This window comes from Carcharodon carcharias, chromosome 1 (assembly GCF_017639515.1).
Source record: "Carcharodon carcharias isolate sCarCar2 chromosome 1, sCarCar2.pri, whole genome shotgun sequence".
NCBI classification, from domain to species: domain Eukaryota; kingdom Metazoa; phylum Chordata; class Chondrichthyes; order Lamniformes; family Lamnidae; genus Carcharodon; species Carcharodon carcharias.
In genome coordinates this window covers 106,647,861-106,667,178 of record NC_054467.1, presented here as the reverse complement: position 1 = coordinate 106,667,178, position 19,318 = coordinate 106,647,861, and the positions used below count along the sequence as shown (strand labels likewise).

At 42.2% G+C, this 19,318-nt stretch overlaps 2 protein-coding genes across 6 annotated transcripts in view; one reads left to right on the top strand and one right to left on the bottom strand.

Moving 5' to 3' along the window:
- Positions 1 to 10,015, bottom strand: part of lin54 (lin-54 DREAM MuvB core complex component) — a 107,017-nt gene extending 97,002 nt beyond the window's left edge. For 4 of the 5 annotated variants that reach the window (XM_041185228.1, XM_041185232.1, XM_041185231.1 and 1 more), the window contains exon 1: positions 9,787 to 10,015. The gene's annotated coding sequence lies outside the window, so the exon portion shown is untranslated. The remainder of the gene's footprint in view (positions 1 to 9,786) is intronic. The other variant, XM_041185229.1, reaches the window with a different exon arrangement.
- A 217-nt stretch (positions 10,016 to 10,232) lies between these two features.
- Positions 10,233 to 19,318, top strand: part of cops4 (COP9 constitutive photomorphogenic homolog subunit 4 (Arabidopsis)) — a 79,825-nt gene continuing 70,739 nt past the window's right edge. Inside the window, exon 1 of the mRNA XM_041198723.1 lies at positions 10,233 to 10,281. The gene's annotated coding sequence lies outside the window, so the exon portion shown is untranslated. The remainder of the gene's footprint in view (positions 10,282 to 19,318) is intronic.

Sequence of the window (19,318 nt, the reverse complement as noted above, 5' to 3'; positions counted from 1 at the left end):
TCATAATATGGGCCAAATGGCACCTTTGAGTACAAGACTCCAGAGCCTCAAGTGGTACCTACAGGAATGTTCCCTCTTTCTCTTTTCCCTATTTCTCAGAACCTGTTCCTTCATCAATCTGGGGGTGCATTTGGTCAGTGGTCAGCTCCGTCCGGGCCAATTAATTACTTTTGATGATTCGTCAAAATTCATTATAATGTCACGGGATCTAGCCACCAGTTTGCATGCATCAATGTCCCACAAACAGCGAGAAAAATGATCAGTTAGTCTGTTTTCATGATGTTGATTGAGTAATAAGTGCGGGCCAGAGCATAGGAAGAATTCCCCTGCTTTTCTTTGAACAGTGCCACGAGACCATTTATGACCCACAGGGGGCAGGAGGGATTAAACATTTCAACCAAAAGGAAGTTTTCCATTGTAAATAGCTTAAGTGATAATACATACTAGAGATGTTTTTCATGAGATCTAGTTTGTCAATATTTCAAAAATAATTGTTGCCCTTTTTAGGCACACATTTTAACCCAAAAAAAAATATGAGCAGACAACTCTAGCTTTTTCCACACAAAGTGGTGGAATGGGGAAGTAGCAGTATGACTTCCACAAACTGTCCTTCAATTTTCTTTGGAGAAAGCAGGTATTTTTTTCCCCACAGAGCATCTTAATGGTGAAGAATGCATTATGGAAATGATGGGCATAAATGCGCATCTATTATTGCAATGGTACAACTCATTAGGAAGCAATGTATTAAACCTTCCAAATAGTGATGTTTCACTCAACTGACAGGATTTACAATGTCAACCCAAGGTTCTAGAAATAATTGAAGTGTACGTCAAAATGGTAGTGACGCTACAGCACTTTATACAAGTTACTTCCAGCTGAGCAGGCTAACAGGCAGCCACTGTTAGCACAACAGCTGTTGTCTCTGTACTTTTGCATCAAAAATTGCATTGGCCCTTGGTTTGCTACACATTCCTTCACTTTAACAGGCCATACAGCAATTGCAACCAAGAGGAAACACAAGTGGCTTGCTTGATTTCTGCTAAATAATCTCTGAACCAATCACCGAGAGGAGTGTAGAAGCAGCAAGGGAGATAACATTACTCATCCACACTGTGGGAAACTACTTAGTCTCTGAACAGCTATTTCCTACAACACAACTGAAATAAGAACCATATCACATAGCAAAATGCCAAGGAGCACATTACTGTAACACATGATGGTGCCCCAAATTGCTGCATCACCATTCCAGAGTAACATTTTACCATGAAGTTCCTTTACAAATTGGCTTACAAAAAATAGATAGCTGACAGATAATTTAGGAGTTATCGATTTTCAGGATGTTGTGGACATTCATAAATTATAAAAGATTGCCTGTTATAATATGATTTCTATTAATTACATGATAACAATTAATATCATGCCAACCATCTATTATTACTTTATATATATTTCAATATATTCTTTCCAGAAAAAGTAGTCAAGTTGTTTAAATAGCCAAACAACTACAACATTATAGATCAGCTGAAATGAATAAGGTCCTTTCTTCCCTAATAGTATTTATGCTAGATTCTTTGGAGTTTTAATTTTCTAGTTTCTCCAACCCTTTGCATCAACTGTGACACATACTGGCGCAAGAAATAGTTTGCATACAGAATGTGATTCAAACAACAAGTTTACATCTTGAACCTTGACAGCGAGCATTAGCAGGCTCTTAGACTTATTTTCTGGGTCTTCTTTGCATTTTGTTGATCTGAAATAAGCTAAATAATAATGGCTAATTCAATAAAGTGACATAATTAACTGGTTTCCTACAATTTTGCTCATCCCCCACGTTTCAGTGTTGGATAATTTGGAGACTAATACAGAAGCACAAAACTGCGGGTGCTGGAAATCTGAAATAGAAACACAAAACGTTGTAAATACTCAGCAGGTCAGGCAGTATCTGTGGGGAGAAACAGCGTTCATGTTTCAGGTTGAGATGACCTTACATTTCTATCTTTCTTCAGTTCTGACAAAAGAGCTTTTAAGCCAGTGGAAGGTGGGTGCGGGGTGATGGAGGGCAGGAGATATTGAGTAACAAAAGATTTCATGATGCAGCAGCCAAAGAGAGTAGTAATGGATATAGTAAAGAAAAAGTTGTGTCCAAATGAGGCATAAATGGCTACATAGCAGCCATCTGAAACATGAAGGAGTAAAGAAACAAGGCAAGACCAACCTAGCAAAACAACAAAATAAAAGATAAAGCACACAGAACATAAGGAAGACAGAGGTTATGATCTAAAGTTGTTGAACTTAACGTTGAGCCCAGAAGGCTGTACAGTACCTAGTCAAAGGTTAAAGGTGCTGTTCCTCGAGTTTGCATTGAGCTTCACTGGAATAATGGAGCAGACCATGGACAGAAAGTCAGCATTGGAACAAGGTGGAGAATTAAAATGACAAGAACCGGAAGCTCAGGGTCGTGCTTGTGGACTGAACAGAGGTGTTCCGCAGTGATCACCTAGTCTAAGTTTGGTCTCCCCAGTATAGAGGGGGCTACATAATGAACAGAGGATACAGTATATTAAATTGAAAGAGGTAAATCACTGTTTCACCTGGAAGGACCCTTGGATGATGAGAAGGGAGGAGTTGAAATGACAGGTGTTGCATCTCCTGCGTTTGCACAGAAGGGTGCTGCAGGGAAGAAACGTGGTGTTCAGGGTGACTGAAGAGTTGACCAGGGTGTCACAGAGGAAACAGTCCCTTCAGAATGCTGAAAAGGGAGGGGAGGGAAAGATGTGTTTGGTGATGGATTTATGCTGGAGTTAGCAGAAATGGTAGAGGATGATCAGTTCAATACAGAGGCTGGTAGGTTGGAAGGGGAGGACAAGGGGAAACCTATCATGATTCTGGGAACGAGGGGAAGGGGTGAGATAAGCGCATGAAATGGATCGGACATGGTGGAGGGCCCTGTCAATCAGGCAGGGGTAGAAAGTTGCATCAGCGGAACAGACAAAATGGAATCAAGGACTTATAGGAGGTAGAGTGTCAGGAAAATAGTTGAGGTAGCTGTGGGAGTCTGTGGGTTTGTAGTGCACATTAGTTGATAGGTTAACTCCAGAAATAGAGGCAGAGAAGTCGAGGAAGGGAAGGATAGAGTCAAAGATGGACCGGGTGAAGGGAACAAAGTTCATGGCGAGAGCAGGAGGCAGCACCGATTCAGTCATCAATATACTGGGAAAACAGATGAGGGAGGGGACCTGAGCAGTACTGGAATAATGAATGTTCCACATATCCCACAAAAAGGTAGGCATAACTAGGACTCATGTGGGTACTCATAGCAACACCCTTTATTTGGATAAAGGGAGTAAAGTCAAAAGGGGGAGTTGTTCAGAGTGAGAACAAGCTCAGCCAGGTGGAGGAGGGTGATGGTGGGTGGGGGCTGGTTTGGATTCAGGTTGAAGAAGAAGCGAAGAGCTTCGAGACCTTCCTGGTGGGGGATGGAGGTATAGAGGGATTGAATGTTGAATGTCCATGGTGTAGAGGAAGTGGAAACTGTTGAAATCACGGAGTGCATTGGAAGAGTTGTGGATGTAGGTAGTAAGAGTTTGTACAAGGGAAGAAAAAATGAGTCAAGATAGGAAGAAATAAGTTCAGTGGGACAGGAACAGGCTGACATAATGACGTGACCAGGACATTCTTGTTTATGGATTATGAATAAATTGGAATTTTGCTCATCTAACCATGTGAGTACTGAACACAATAAGCAAACATAGCTTGTTGGAAGATTACAGCTTTACATATTTGCACTAACCTTCATTATCTCCAGTTACCATCCCTATTCCTCCTTCAGCAAGGGGAACAGTTAGTGTTTTTAAAAGTCATACTTATCAAGTTATCTCGTTAATCGTGTTAATGCTCAGACTTATTCTTCTCCACCACCATGTAGAGAAAACAATCAAAACAGATCAAGCCAAACAAACAATCTCTTTCCAGCTAACCCATAGATAAAATATCTCATTAACTCAAGTATGGGTCATCATGGTTGAAGTAAAGAAGCAGATTTTATTCCTCTCTGGAATTTCCTTCCAATACTCTTCCTCCTTTCCATTTCCCCTTTTCTTAAGGAACTCCATACACCCAGCTCTGGCTAAGCGTCTGATCACCCCTTCAAATCACTCCTCCTTTGGTTTGTGCCCATTTTTGTCCGATTACATCCGTGTAAACCTGGAGGCATTCTTCTATACTAAAAAGTGCTTATATAAATACAAGCGGTCATCTTTCAAATACTTCACAGAAAGAGACACTGAACCTTTGTCAAGGAATGAAGAGCAATGCCTGGAGGTTTGCTTAACCAAACAGATGGGTTTTCAGGAAGCTTTTAGAAATGTAGAGAGAAACGAACCTTGGAAGAGGTTTAGGGAAGAAGCTCCTATGAGTATGACTGAAGTGATTGAAGACTGTGTCACAATGATGGAGCAGGAAGAGGGGAATGGAAATGTAAAGAAGGTCAGTCAGAACACCTGAAGCAGCCCAAGGGGGAAAAAGGTCCAGCTGAAAAGAGAAGTGAGGTCATGATGGAATTTGTAGGAGATTGAGGATTTTTAAAGTCAATATGTTGGGGAGTGAGAATTGAGAACAGGCCAATGAGGAAAGGGGTAACAGGTAGGAGAGGCAGTGAAAAGACATGAGTAGAGGTGACTGATGTTTTGAAGTGGCAGCTAGCTGCTTGATGATGATTAGAACATGTATGAAACAGATGTGGGTTGGACAGGGCAACAAGACTTTGCCCAGCCTTGTTTAGCTTGAATGTGCAGTAAGCAAATGGAATGGAGACAAAGCTAAAGGGAGCTAATTACTTTACAGAGATGTTTTTTATTCTTTCATGGGATATGGTGTCACTGGCTAAGCCCACATTTTTTTTGCCCATACCCAATTTCCCTTAAGGCGGTGATGGTGAGCCGCCTTGTTGAACTGCTGCAGTCCTTGTGGTGTAGGTACCCCCACAGGGCTGTTAATGAGGGAGTTCCAGGATTTTGACCCAGCGACAGCAAAGGAACGGCAATATAGTTCCAAGTCAGGATGTTGTGTGGCTTGGAGGGGAACTTGCAGATAGTGGTGTTCCAATGTGTCTGCTGCTCTTGTCCTTCTAGATGATGGGAGTCAGGGGTTTGGAATGTGTTGTTGGAAGAGCTTTGGTGAGTTGCAGTGCATCTTGTAGATGCTACACACTGCTGCCACTAGGCATCAGTGATAGAGGGAGTAGACGTTGGAGGTGGTGAATGGGGTGCCACTTAAGCGGGCTGCTTTGTCCTGGATAGTGTCAAGCTTCGAATGTTGTTGGAGCTGCACTCATCCAGGCAAATGGAGAGTATTCCATCACATTCCTCACTTGTGCCTTGTAAATGGCAGCAGGCTTTGAGGAGTCAGGAGGTGTATTCTCCCAGGATACTGATAGTTACAAACACATGAACTAGGAACAGGAGTAGACCACTCGGCCCCTCAAGCTTGCCTGACCTTGGCTCAGTCATTCCTTCTGGGTCAAAATCCTAGAATTCTACCCCTAACTGCATCTTGGGAATATTACGTCACAACCTTCTCGTGGACAACTGGGAATAGGCAATAAATGCAAGCCTCATTAGCAATGCCCCATCCCATGAACAAGAAAAAAAAAGTGAAGGTTACAGATATGTATTGACAGCCAGAGTTAAAATAGGATACAGTGCTTGTTGTGACCAAGCAAACTGTAATCTGTTAAAAACAGCCACAGGTTTGAAACCCATCTCATTCACTTAAGCCTTTTATGGAAGGAAATCTGTCATCCTTACCTGGTCTGGCCCACACATGACTCCAGACCCGCAGCAATGTGGTTGACACTTAAATGCCCTCTGAAATGGCCCAGCAAGCATTCAGTTCAAACATGGACAAAAGAGCTGAACTCCCGAGGTGAGGTGAGAGTGACTGCTCTTGACATCAAGGCAGCATTTGAGTGTGGCATCAGGGAGCACTAGCAAAACTGGAGTCAACGGGAATCAGGGGGAAAACTCTCCGCTGGTTCGAATCAGACCTAGCATAATGGAAAATGTTTGTGGTTATTGGAGGCACGTCATCTCAGCTCTAAGACATCACTGCAGGAGTTCCTCAGGTTAATGTCCTAGGTCCAACCACCTTCAGCTGCTTCATCATCAATGACCTTCCTTCCACCATAAGGGCAGAGATGCTCGCTAATGATCGCACAATGTTCAGCAACATTCGCGACTCCTCAGATACTAAAGCGATATCCAGGCTTGGGCTGACAAGTGGCAAGTAACATTCGCACCACATAAGTGTTAGGCAATGGCCATCTCCAACAAGAGAGAATCCAAACATTGCCCCTTGATGTTCAATGGCATTACCATCACTGAATCCCTCACTATCAACGTCCTGGGGGTTACCACTGACCAGAAACTGAACTGGACTAACTATATAAATACTGTGGCTACAAGAGCACTAACTAGGAATCGTGCAACAAGTAACTCACCTCCTGACTTCCCAAAGCCTGTCAGGAGTGTGATGGAACACTCCTCACTTGCTTGAGTGCAGCTCTCACACCGCTCAAGAAGCTTGACACGACCTTGGATTAGTGCACTTGTAACGTCATGGCATACGAGGCAATGGGCCTAGTGCTGGAAAATGGGATTAGAATAGTTAGGTACTTGTTTGACCAGCACAGGCTCGATGGGCCAAAGGGACCTTTTCTGTGCTACAGACCTCTATGACTCTATGACAAAGCAGCCTGCTTAATTGGCACCACACCCACAATCATTCACTCCCTCCACCGCCGACACACAGTAGCAGTGTGTACCACCTGCAAGATGCACTGCAGGAATTCACCAAGGCTCCTTCAACAGCACCTTCCAAAACCATAACCACAACCATCTAGAAGGCCAAGGGCAGCAGAGAGACAGGAAGAGCACCACCTGGAAGTTCCCCTCCAGGTCAGTCACCATCCTGACTTGGAAATATATCATCATTCCTTCACTGTCGCTGGGTCAAAATCCTGGAATTCCCTTCCTAACAGCAAATGTGGATGTACCTACACCACATGGACTGCAGCAATTCAAGAAGGCAGCTCACCACCACCTTTTTAAGGGCAACGAGCGATGGGCAATAAATGCAGGCCCAGCCAGCAAAGCCATGAATGAATAATAATGAAGAAAAAATATCAGTGAGAGTATACAAATACTGTGGAGCTACACTCAACAACCTCACAGGTCAGGGCGAAATTATATTTGAATTTTCTGCATGTGCTAAAATAGAAAGGGGATTAAATAATTGGGCAAGAATTAATGAAAGAATAAGCAGTGGGGATCGTAGGCTTGATGGAATGAATAGCCTGTACTTGTTCTATGCTTTTGACTAACCCCAAGCTAAAAAGAAAAGCATCCTGTAACTAAGTCATTGTGACATTTCAATTTCCCACACCAAATATTAGCTCCTTTTACATGAGTGCTACAAAGACAAGAATGTAGCCAATGACAACTTTGCAATTCAAAGAGGACAAGCAAGTGGTTTATAGTTGTTCCCCAGCAGAAATGTCAATAAAAATAGACAAGTAGCCACAGACAAAAAAAAAACTCATTGGTTGAAAGCATTTGCCACAGGCTACTGCATATAAATACAAGTTCTTTATTATTCCCATTTTCAAATTCATCCAAGGCCCTGTTTCCCAACCCTCTCCCCAAACAAACTTCTCCAGCCCTCTTTCCTCGTCTGCACCACCCTCTGATAGTTCGACTTTTGCCCACAGCATGTTACCTTCTCCTTTCCATATTGCCATTGGTCACACAACCTACATCACAGAATGATGCACACAGGAAGCCATTGTGCCAAAGCAATTTTGCAACATTCTTTGTAATTTGCTCCTTGCTAGATCTCTCACTAATTTTAAAACTTTTGTCGACTTTCTGTAACCTTGCCCCCAAGTGAGATGTTTTGCTACATTAAAGGTGATAGACCGTTAACTTGTAGGTGTTGAAGTCTAATAAAATATCTGAAAATTGGAGCTAAACATCCATGTCCACAGACAACATCACCAGCTGTTAAACAGGATCATTGCCTCCAATGTTGAAACAGAGCTGATAATGTAATCAGGTTAACAGTTGTGAATATGACCATTACAATTTAGCTGTACATTCTGGGAGGGGGATGGGGGTTAATGTCTATATATGCGGTGTGCGCTCTAAAAATTAATATGACAGCTGGGTAAAGAAGAGGTCCAGGAATTAGGATTTTTGCGACATTCATTTTATGCATGACCTCTATTTGCTTTACCTTTATTGGTAAAAACCCTAAACAGAAATGCCACGAAGTACTGCTTCTTGGCTCATGAAATTTATCATACATTAAGTGAATGATCTCACATCGTACTTAGAACGGGCAAACTTGATGGCTAGACAACTTCCAAACGTAACCTTTGTGAGGCGGAATCTGGGCATACGTTACTGTATCTTTAAGAGAGCCACGTCTCTCTAGACGATCTCAAAAAGGAAAACAGAACTGCAGGCCTTTGCAGCCGAATTGTTCGTGCTTGGCAAGGAAATCTGACGTGTTACAAGCGTGACATCTGGGTGTAAAAAGGGAGAATGTGTCATTTTGTGATTGTGCGGCCGGGGAGAGTCCAAAGCCAGCTCAGGCTTTTCAGACTAGGCTCGGGTGTATTATTAGGCAGGGATTGCATTTCGAAAGGTCCGCCATTTTCACCTCGTCATCACATTTCCAGAGAAAGGCAGGGCCTGAACGAGACTGGGAGACACACAAAATAATACGAAAAAACCGCGGAAAAAAAACTTAACAGGAAATAACACAGTTGTCAAACAAACCCCACAAACATTCAGTCTGACGCCCTGGCGTATTCCCCCACCCCTCCACCACCACCACCACCCCCCCCCCCCAAAAAAAAACAAACTTACAAATCAACAATCTACCTGCTGGAAATAAAATCTCCAACACAAAAATACACTTCTCCCTCCAGTTCAAATCGCTGGCGGCTAACGGAAATGATTCCTGTATATAGACAGCACGAAAAGAAAACTAGACTCGGGATTTGTTCTGCCCGTTCCTGATAACATTGACAGTACAAAGCCTTTTGGATCATTATCCCAGGGGCGGGGGAATCTGTAACTAGGGAGATCAGTCAGCAGCCAAGATTAAACTCCATCATGAAATGTTACAACTGCAACACAAATCCGGACACAGCAACTACTTAGATTAATAACATTTTAAAAACGCAGATCATTTTTGAAGTGCTCACCGGTGTAAATATATTTTCTGAACAGTGAGTTATGATGTTGACCGTGAACCTCTCATGACCCAGAAATGTATTAGTTACACAATATGAATATTATGCTTCAATATAACAAAAACGAGACCCACGGCTGAAGTATGGGGGAAGGAGTTTCAAACAAATTAAGGTGACATAAAAGGAGGAACAAAGGGGTAAGCGGACGATCAAAGAACTGTCACCAGAGCAGAGTCTCGAAAAAGGAGAGTCAATGAAGCGACTGAAGCAAGACCGGGGACAACTTCAACTGGAGACATCTCAGACTGAGCAGGGGGGGCTCCGGCCCCAGCCCGGATCGGGGGGGCTTCACTCTCATTTAAGCACAGGGGCCATCAGCCGGTGTTCCCGAAGCTCTGGAAGCCGCCCAGCCCCTGTCTCCTTGCCCGCTCGCCGTCAGTCACATCAGGGCCAGAGGCAGTGCTGAAGCCTCTCCCCCACCTTCAGACATAAACACACCCGTTTCGCTGACGGCGCTCTCAGTAACTCACCGGCTATGCTGCCCGGGCCGCTCGGAGCTGAAAGCGGGCGGCATGGAGGATCCTGCCCGCTGCTTGGTGCCTGGGGCCTGAGGCGGCGCTACTGCTCCCGGTTACCACACACACAGCCCTCGTCACCGGGAGACCGACCGTGTTTGTTCAAAATAACGCGCCCAGCGCCATTCCTCCTGCTCTAACATCCCATAATATCACACGGCACCCCGGGAGACCACGGTCCCGCTCCGCGGAGCACGTCACCGCCCCTCCCCCGGCTTTCGTCATCGCATGGTGGCTCTGCGGGATTGCGTCATGACGTTCATCATCTCCCCAACACGCACGGCGCGGCTTTCGTAACCCCGCCCACTCTGTTACCAGTGTGCTCAACATTGACAAAAATAAAAATACCTGGAAGAAGTCAGCAGGTCTGGCAGCATCTGCGGAGAGGAACATAGTTAACGTTTCGAGTCTGTATGACTTTTCAACAGAACTAAGTAAAATAGAAAAGAGGTGAGTTTTTCCAGGTATTTTTATTTTTGTTTTGGATTTCCAGCATCCGCAGTTTTTTACTTTTATCTTAGTGCTCAACATTGACCCTGCTCACTTTTCCACCACTATTGTTGAGGGTCACCATGGGTTGGAGTCATGCGAATATACGAAATAGGAGCAGAAGTAGGCCATTTGGCCCCTCAAACCTGCTCCTCTATTCAATAAGATCATGACTGAGCTGTTTGTGTTTGAGTTCTACATTCCCATCTATGCCCGATAGCTTTTGATTCCCTTACCTAACAAGGATCCAACTACCTTTGCCTTAAAAATATTCAGTGACCCCACTTCTACTGCCCTCTGAGGCAGATAGTTCCAAAGTCACAGAACTCTCTGAGAGAAAAAAATTCTCCTCATCTCTGTCCTATAAGGGTGACACCTAATTATAAATAGTGTCCCCAAGCTCTGGTTTCACCCACAAGAGGAAACGTCCTTTCCACGTCCACCTTGTCAAGACCATTTAGAATCTTATATACTTCAATCAAGCCTTCTAAACTCCAGTGGAAACAAGCCCCATCTGTCTAACCTTTCCTCATAAGACAACCTGCTCATTACAGGTATTAATCTAGTAAACCTCCTCTGAACCGCCTTCAACACATTTACGCCCTTCCTTAAATGAGGAGACCAAAACACACAGTATCCAAGATGCGGTCTCACCAATGCCCTGCATAACTGAAGCACCCTTACTTTAATGTTCAATTCCTTGCATAGTAAAGGATGACATTCCATTAGCCTTCTTGATTACATGCTGTACCTGCATATTAACTTTCTGTGACTCATGCATGAGAACAAATAGATCCCTCTGCACCTCTAAATTCTACGGTCTTTCTCTGTTTAAGTAATACTCTGCTTTTTTGTTCTTCCTGCCAAAGTGAACAACTTCATATTTTCCCACATTATAATTCATCTGCCAGATTTTTGCCCACTCACTCAACTTATCTATATCCATCTACAAAGTCCTTATGCCTTCTTCACAACACACTTTCCTACCTATCTTTGTGACAGCTGAAAATTTAGCTACCATTCCTTCACTCCCCTCATCGAAGTTATTGATGTAAATTATAAAAAGTTAAGGCCCCAGTACAGACTCCTGCGGGATCCCTCTAGTCACATCCTGCCAATCAGACAAAGACCCATTTATGCATACTGCCTATTTTTCTGCCTCATTCCCTTCTTGAATATAGGGGTTATATTTGCTACCTTCCAGTCTGATGGAACCTTTCCATAATTCAGGGAATTTTGGAAAATTAACACCAACGCATCTACTACCTCATTAGCCATCCCTTTTAAGACCCTAGGATGAAGTCCATCTGGACCCAAAGACTTATAAGCCCACAGCTCCATCAGTTTGCTCAGTACAGCTTCCCTAGTGATTATAATTTCACCAAGTCCCTCTCTCCCCTCCACCTCCTGATTTATATCTATTACTGGAATGTTTTTTATATCCTCTCATTAAAATCTGGTTTATTGAGAATTACATAGAAATTACAACATTCAAAAACTGAACTCCAAGTCATTGTCGACATTTTCTCTGAAGCATATGAGGAACTGGGCCTTTCATTAAACACCCAGAAAATAAACAGTCCTCTTCCAACCAGTTCCCACAGCAAGATGCCTCCCCCAGTCGATTAAGATCAATTGCAAGATCCGGAAAATGTGGACCGTTTTCTATATCTTGGGAGCCTTTTCTTGACAGAGCCAAACAGAGATGACAAAATTCATCATTGCCTTCAATGTGCCAGCTCAGCCTTTGGCCGACTGAGGAATGGAGTATTTGAGGATCAGGATCTCAAACCCAAGACTAAGGTCATTATTTAGCAGGCAGCAGTGGTCCTCGTGCTTTTATACCCTGAGGAGACTTCCACAACTTACAATAGGCATCTCAAAGCACACTGGAGAACTACCACCAATGGTCCCTTCGCAAGGTCCACCAAATCCAGTGACAAGAAAGGTGGCCCAATAGCAATGTCCTCTCCCAAGCCAACCTTCCTGGCATCAAGGTGCTAATCACTCAAAATGAGCTTTGCTGGGCAGAACATATAGTTCGTATGCCTGACACCAGAGCCTTGAAGTCACTGCTCTATTTGGAATTTGGTCGCAAAAGAACACTTCCAAATGGACAGCAGAAACGTTTCAGGGATGTCCTGAAAGCATCTCTGAAAAATTCAAACATCCCCAATGACTCATTGCAGACCCTGACTTGTGGCTAACCAAAATGGAGAAGACTTACCTGGGAAGGCACCAAACACATTGAGACCCTTTGTCAGGAACATACAGAGGTGAAATTAAGGCATTGGATGGAGCACACAAACCTTCAAACAACCCATCTTCCCAACTCTTTAAGCACCTCCTGCCCTGCATGTGGCAGGATCTGCGGATCATACATTAGAAGTATCAGCCATCTCAGAACTTATCAAACTGGACTGGAAGCATGTCATCCTCAATCTCATGGGAATGCCCAAGAGAAGAGAGACAATAGTGCAATGGGCTAAAGAAAAAACAAATTCTGCAATGGATTTCCTCTCACTCCACACCTGCCCCCCCCCCACCCTTTACCAAACTAATTACTCTAAATTTCTTCCAAGTTTTAGAAAAATTCAACATTATCATAAACATGACCACCCTCCAACTGGGTCATCCCTCTGCTCGGTTCTTTGTGTGATACCATTTACAGTAACTGTCTCTAAGTGTTTGAAATTTTCTCTGTTGCAAATAGCTGCTGGCAAAACCCAGCCTAAGAACCACTCTAAAGGTGTCTGGATCTACAAAATAATGTTTCTTCTTCCATTTTACTCCACTCTGAAAGTGTGAAATAGCAGGCCTTCATGAACTAATGCAGACAGTACAGGGATTGAACTAACGCTATTGGCATTATTCTGTCTCATATTCTAGCTGTCTAGCCAACTGAGCTAACCACAGTCTGATTTAGGCTTAGGCTGTTGCCAGGGAGAGGGTTGGAGTCAGTAGCCATGGAGAAAAGTTTGGAATGGAAACCGAAAACAATGGCCTCTGTCTTCCCAATATTTAATTGGAGGAAATTTCAGCTTATCCATACTGGATGTCAGAGAAGCAGTTTGATAATTCAGCAATGGGGAGAGGTGAAAGAGGTGGTGGTGAGGTAGAACTAGGTATCTTCAGTATACATGTGAAAAGTAACACAGTGAATAGAAGGGGGCCTGTCTAGATCTTTGGGGGAAACCATAGGTAATAATGTGGGAGCAGGAAGATAAACCATTGCAAGTGATATTATTACAATTAGATAGATAAGAATGGAACCTTTTGTGAGCAGTCCCACCCAGCTGGATCACAATGGGGAGGTATTGGAGGGGGATGGTGTGGCTAACCATTTAAGAGGCTACAGAAAGATGAGGAGTGATAGTTTACTTTTTTCACTGTCACATAGGGCGTCATTTGGTGCTGTGGCAGGGACAAAACCTGATTGGACAGATTCAAAAATGGAGTTCTGGTAAAGATGGGCAGGGATTTGGGAGATACGAGACATTCTTGGACCTTGAAAGGGAGGTTGAAGACGGGACTGTAATTTGCAAGGATGGTGGGGTCAAGAATTTTTTTTGCAGAGAGCATTGATAACAGCAGATTTAAAGAGAGAGGGACAATACCTGAAGAGGGAGAGACATTGGTAATAGTGGCTAACATGGGGCCCAGGAGGGAATTGGGTGGTCAACTGCTTTATGGGAATATGGTTGAGGAAGCAAGAGGTGAGTCTCATGGATAGGATGTACTCAGAGGGGACATGAGGGGAGATAGGAGAGAAACTGGAGAAAGATATGAGTTCAGAGTTAGGGTTAGGGGGGGGGTTTTGGAGGAAGTTTGACCCAGTGGGCTAGTGGAAGACAGGGATGCAGCAGATGCAGCTAATCAGATGGAATTGATCTTTAGTAACAAAGAAGTCCAGGAGCTTCTCACGCTTATTGTTGGAGGTGAGGGTGGAGGAGACAGGGCAGAATGGTTTAAGAAATTTGCGGTATAGAAAAGAAGACAGAAGTTACCTTGTATAACCCTGGATGGTGAGCAGTTTTAGCAAAAAATCCACACAGTCATATAAAAAAATGGCCTCTTGATGAGAAAATAAAGGTTGCACAGTATCCAACACTGTACTCTAAAAAGGAGTTAAAGCCTTTTGAAGAGGGGAGATAAAAAGGGACAAGGATTGTCAACAAAAGGAAGGAGAAAATGTGATAATAATGAAAAAATATTCATGACTGTCAAAAATAAACACAGCTCCATATACTAAGAGGTGCATAGCCATTCAGCTCCTTAACTTATTACAGCCTTGATGCAAACATGGACAAAAGAATTCAACTCAATGGGTGAGGTGAGAATGACTGTCCTTGACATCAAGGCAGCATTTGACCAAGCATAGCATCAAGGAACCCACAGAAATCCAGCTCTGAACTGTTCTTATAGCCCCACAGCACTTATATGGCTGATCCAGTTAAGTTTCTGGTCAACGGCAACCCCAGCAAGATGCTGATATTGGGATATTCAGCGATGGTAATGCCAATGAATGTCAAGGAGAAATGGTTAGAGTTTCTCTTGTTGGAGATGATCATTGCCTGGCACTTGTGTAATGCTATTGTTACTTACCAGTTATCAGCCCAAGCCTGAATGTTGTCCAGGTCTTGCTGCGTATGGACATGGATTGCTTCAGTATCTGAGGAGTTGTGAATGGTGCTGAACATTGAGCAATCATCAGCGAACATCCCCACTTCTGACCTTATGATGGAAGGAAGGTCATTGATGAAACAGTTGAAGATGGTTTGGCCTAGTACTCTCCCCTATGGAACTTCTGCAGCGATGCCCTGGGACTAAGATGATGAACCTCCGACAACCACATTTATCTTCCTTTGTGCTAGGTATGACTCCAACCAGTGGAGAATTTTTCCCCTGAGTTCCAATGACTTTGTTATGCTTGGTCTCCTTGAAGCTACACTCAGTCAGAAAAAAAGAGCCAACTGTCTGATTTTTTTTCCCCTTTCAAGTTCAGAGGTACTGAGACCAATTGTAATATGCTAATTATTGCCCTATATGAGGTCAAATAGTTCAGCTCAAACCAGGAATTGATTTGAGTTCTGTCTGGCACTGGGCTACAAATATGTCTAGCATCAGTTACTGAAGTTCAACCTCATGATACAAGTTTGAAAAGATTGATGCAGTACTGAAACAAAATACAATTTCACAATAGCATGTTATCATATTTTCAGGTCATATATCAATGATTTGTGTAGCAGGAATATAATCATGAGAAGAGAGTTAATGCACAACTTCTTAGTCTTTGCCTTGGATAAGTGGATGATACAGTGGGATAAATACTGGGATTGAAATATAGCCCAATCTACCTGCTGATTGAACGTAGACCTGTGTTAAATGAATTGTTTAATTTCTAATGAAAAATAACTAATCTTTCTAAACCACAGGATAGAAGAAGGCTGATGTAGGAAATGACAAAACATCAGATAAGTGTATCAAGAGAGTACTGTGAGTTAGAACTGAGGTTCCTTGATGGGCAGAGAGCAAAATTTATTCTATGTTTAACTGTGTTTGATGTTGGATCCCGTAAAATTGATTTTTTTTCTCATTTGCCACCTATAATATCAGAAAACATACCAAAAAAGTGCCCATATAATTTAAAATAACACAGCAGACACAACAGAATTCAACTTTCATGACTGTATGTTAACATTATTTTTATGTTGACATTACTATTGGTTTGAAAAGTGTTGCGTGTTTTAGAAAAACAAATTTATTAAGCCTCTATCCAAAAATTGGTTTTGTATTGAGCTCGCAGTACAGAGCTCCTGGAGCTGTACAATGCTTTAAAAATTGCCATATCCATATTGACGAGTCAGCCCAATTTAAAATAATACAATCACTGTTCAAAGATCTGGTGACAGAGATATATATGTTATTATCATTGGCCTTCAATGGACTGAAATAAAGGTTTTGTGGAGAGAAGATTGTGAGAGGGATTTCATTTTGGTTTTGTGCCAGAACTGAAAATTCTGTGATTATCTGGAGAGAAAATTATCACTGAAAACAGATTAAGGTATCTTATTTCAATGTTTCTCTATCATCAAACCCTTTCCACCTGGAAAAAGATAACATTAAAAGTTCATGCCTTGAAAAATCACGTCTGTGAACACAGGACAGCATTTCAGAGTAGGGAAGTAATGCTAGAACTCTATAAAACATGACTTAGGCTGCTGCTAGAATATAGTGTACAGTTTTGTTCACTACATTACAAAGAAATAGATCCTTTCTATCCACTCTGTCTCGGTCCCTCATTATTTTATACACTCAATTAAATCTCCCCTCAGCCTCCTCTATTCCAAAGAAACCAACTTCAGCCTTTCCAGTCTTTCCTCATAGTTAAAATTCTCCAGTCCTGGAGAATTCTGTACCCTCTCTGGTGTGAATAGGAAGGTCCTATTTCCCTTAATAGAGAGGTCAATAGCCAAGCAACATAGATTTAAAGTAATTGGCAGAAAGATTAAAGGGAAATGAGGGGAAATTCTTTCACCCAGAGTGTGGTAGAACTCACTGCCTGAAAAGAGGCAGAAACTCTCAACACTTTTAAAAAGTATTTTGACATGCATTTGAAGCGCTGTAACCAATAAGGTTATGCACCAAAAGCCGCCTTCTGTGTTGTAAATTTCTATGATTCTATATGTAAGGAATAGTTATCTTCAAAGGTTTCCTAGTGTTTTGATCTTTTCAGGACTACAGGTAAATTATACAGTACAACACACTTCTTATTTTATCATATTTAAACATATATATGTTTCTTAGTGATTTGGAACAACAACTTGCATTCTATAGCATGTTATGCACAAAAATGCACTTCACAAAGGGGAAACAAAGTGTTAAAAGGGATGACTGAAAGCTTGATCAGAGAGATATCCTTTGAGATTTTTAAAGGTAGTGTGGAGAGATTTGGTGAAGAATTTGGAAGAGCATAACTGAAAGCTCTGCCAGTGATGGTGGAGTGGAGGAAGGGTGAATCACAAAGTGTCAAAGTGGGAGGGTCCTAGGACATGGAAGTGGATGCAAGGTTGGAGAGAACTGTCAAGAAAGGATGAGGCATGCAAGAGTTTATTGATGAGGGCAAGGACTTTAAATTTGATCTTTTGAGGAAAAGAAGCCAATGTATGTCAGTGTGGAGATGGAAGATAGTTGATCAGCTCTTAATCCAGAACAGAATGTGACTGGTGGAGTTTTGAATGATGGAGTTTGGTAAGGAGACGGACAGGGAATTCAAGTCTGAGATGATGAACGTGAAGGCATGAATAGGAAAGGTAGGGATGGAGGTGGGTAATGCTTTGGATGTGGGAATAAAGGATCTTGGGATGGGATTTGAAACTCAACTCTGATGAAACTGAAAGCAAGAAAGAATGGATGAAGGCTGTGGGAAAAGAATTGGTAGAAAAATAAATTCTACATGACACCTGGATGCACTGTACTGCAAACAGAAGAATAAAACATGCTGTTTTAAAAGCTTGCACACTTAACACTAAGAAACACAGCAGAAAGCCTGCTTTCACTCAATAGGTTTGGAATTAAAATATTTCAATATAACTTTAGATATTATGTTCTCTTCTGCTTTCTGTACTACGAGGGGCTAAATCTCCATTCTCTCTTGCAATTTAGCGGCTTTATTGCCAGTGGAGATTTCATGTACATAGCCTATGTAAATAACACAGACAAACTGTTAGCATCTATTAATTAAGTTGCAGTTGCCGTATGTTACTCACTAAGTGTGCTCCATGATCACTACATTGGAAACATTATCAATGGCTACCATTGCACTACCTAATGGGATACGGACTCTGTCTATACATCAAGCAACCATGACCGTTCCGAAGAATGGTATAAGAACTGGCACAACTTCAACGACATTGGAGTAGCTGAATTATGATATATTTGATCTATTAATTACAATTGCACCAGAATAAAATGTATAAACTTACAGAAAGTAGAGGAACGTTATAAAAATCCGATAACACTGAAACTGAAGGATAAGTAGATTGGGATGACCTTGATAAATTCATTGATCCGTGCTGACTTCAGACTATCCAGGGTAATGGATTCCACAAACATCATATAGAAATTCTTATCAGTGTTTATTCTGCAGAGGAAGTTAGCCACGGGCGGATTTATTCATTTCCATAAATAGGAACATAGCACCTAACCATGATAATACTAAATAATAGTTTTATTAATATTCTTTGTGGTAACACTGCTGATAACATTGACACATCGCCCATTCCTAAAATAATCCCTCCAGTCACAATTTATTTTGTGGAAACAGCCGAAGATCGTGCATCTATCAACTCATGCAGGACTATCTTTCCCAATCTTATTTTATATTTGCTAAGTTCTTGTCTGAGACAGTGGAAATTCTGGGAATAGGGTAAAGCAGCTGCATTCACCACATTCTATGAAGTCAAGGAAAGACTGGGATATGTGGAAATGCTGAGGAAAAGTAAACTGCAATTTTTATTTCCCTCAATGCAGTTGCAGCACCGATTGGATTCCCTGCCCCTCATCCAATGGAGATTGCTGTGAAGTGAACTCAATACTTTCATCGAATTGATTTCAACCTCTTGTTAACTTCAGCTGATTTGCTGCATTCACACATTTTGTACTTTTTTTCTCTCCTGTTCTGACTCTCACGAGGGAATAGTTCCACAGGCTCCAGCAATCGTCCTGTATTTCAGTCTGTGGACCTTCTTCATCTTTGACCTTAGACAATTAGTGGGGGCAGGACATCCCAAAGTGGATGGTGATGAAGCACAAGAGTTGCCTCACTTCACATCTATAGATCCAGCAGAGATCGTAAGAAAGTAACCAAGAATGTCAACCCCTTCCTATATTTCTCCTTCCTAGTTCGAATTACCGAGAGCATCGTTTAGGAACAATTTCAACACAATACAGAGTTATTTAAGCGAGATGGAAATGGAAATTGAGATCATACACAACT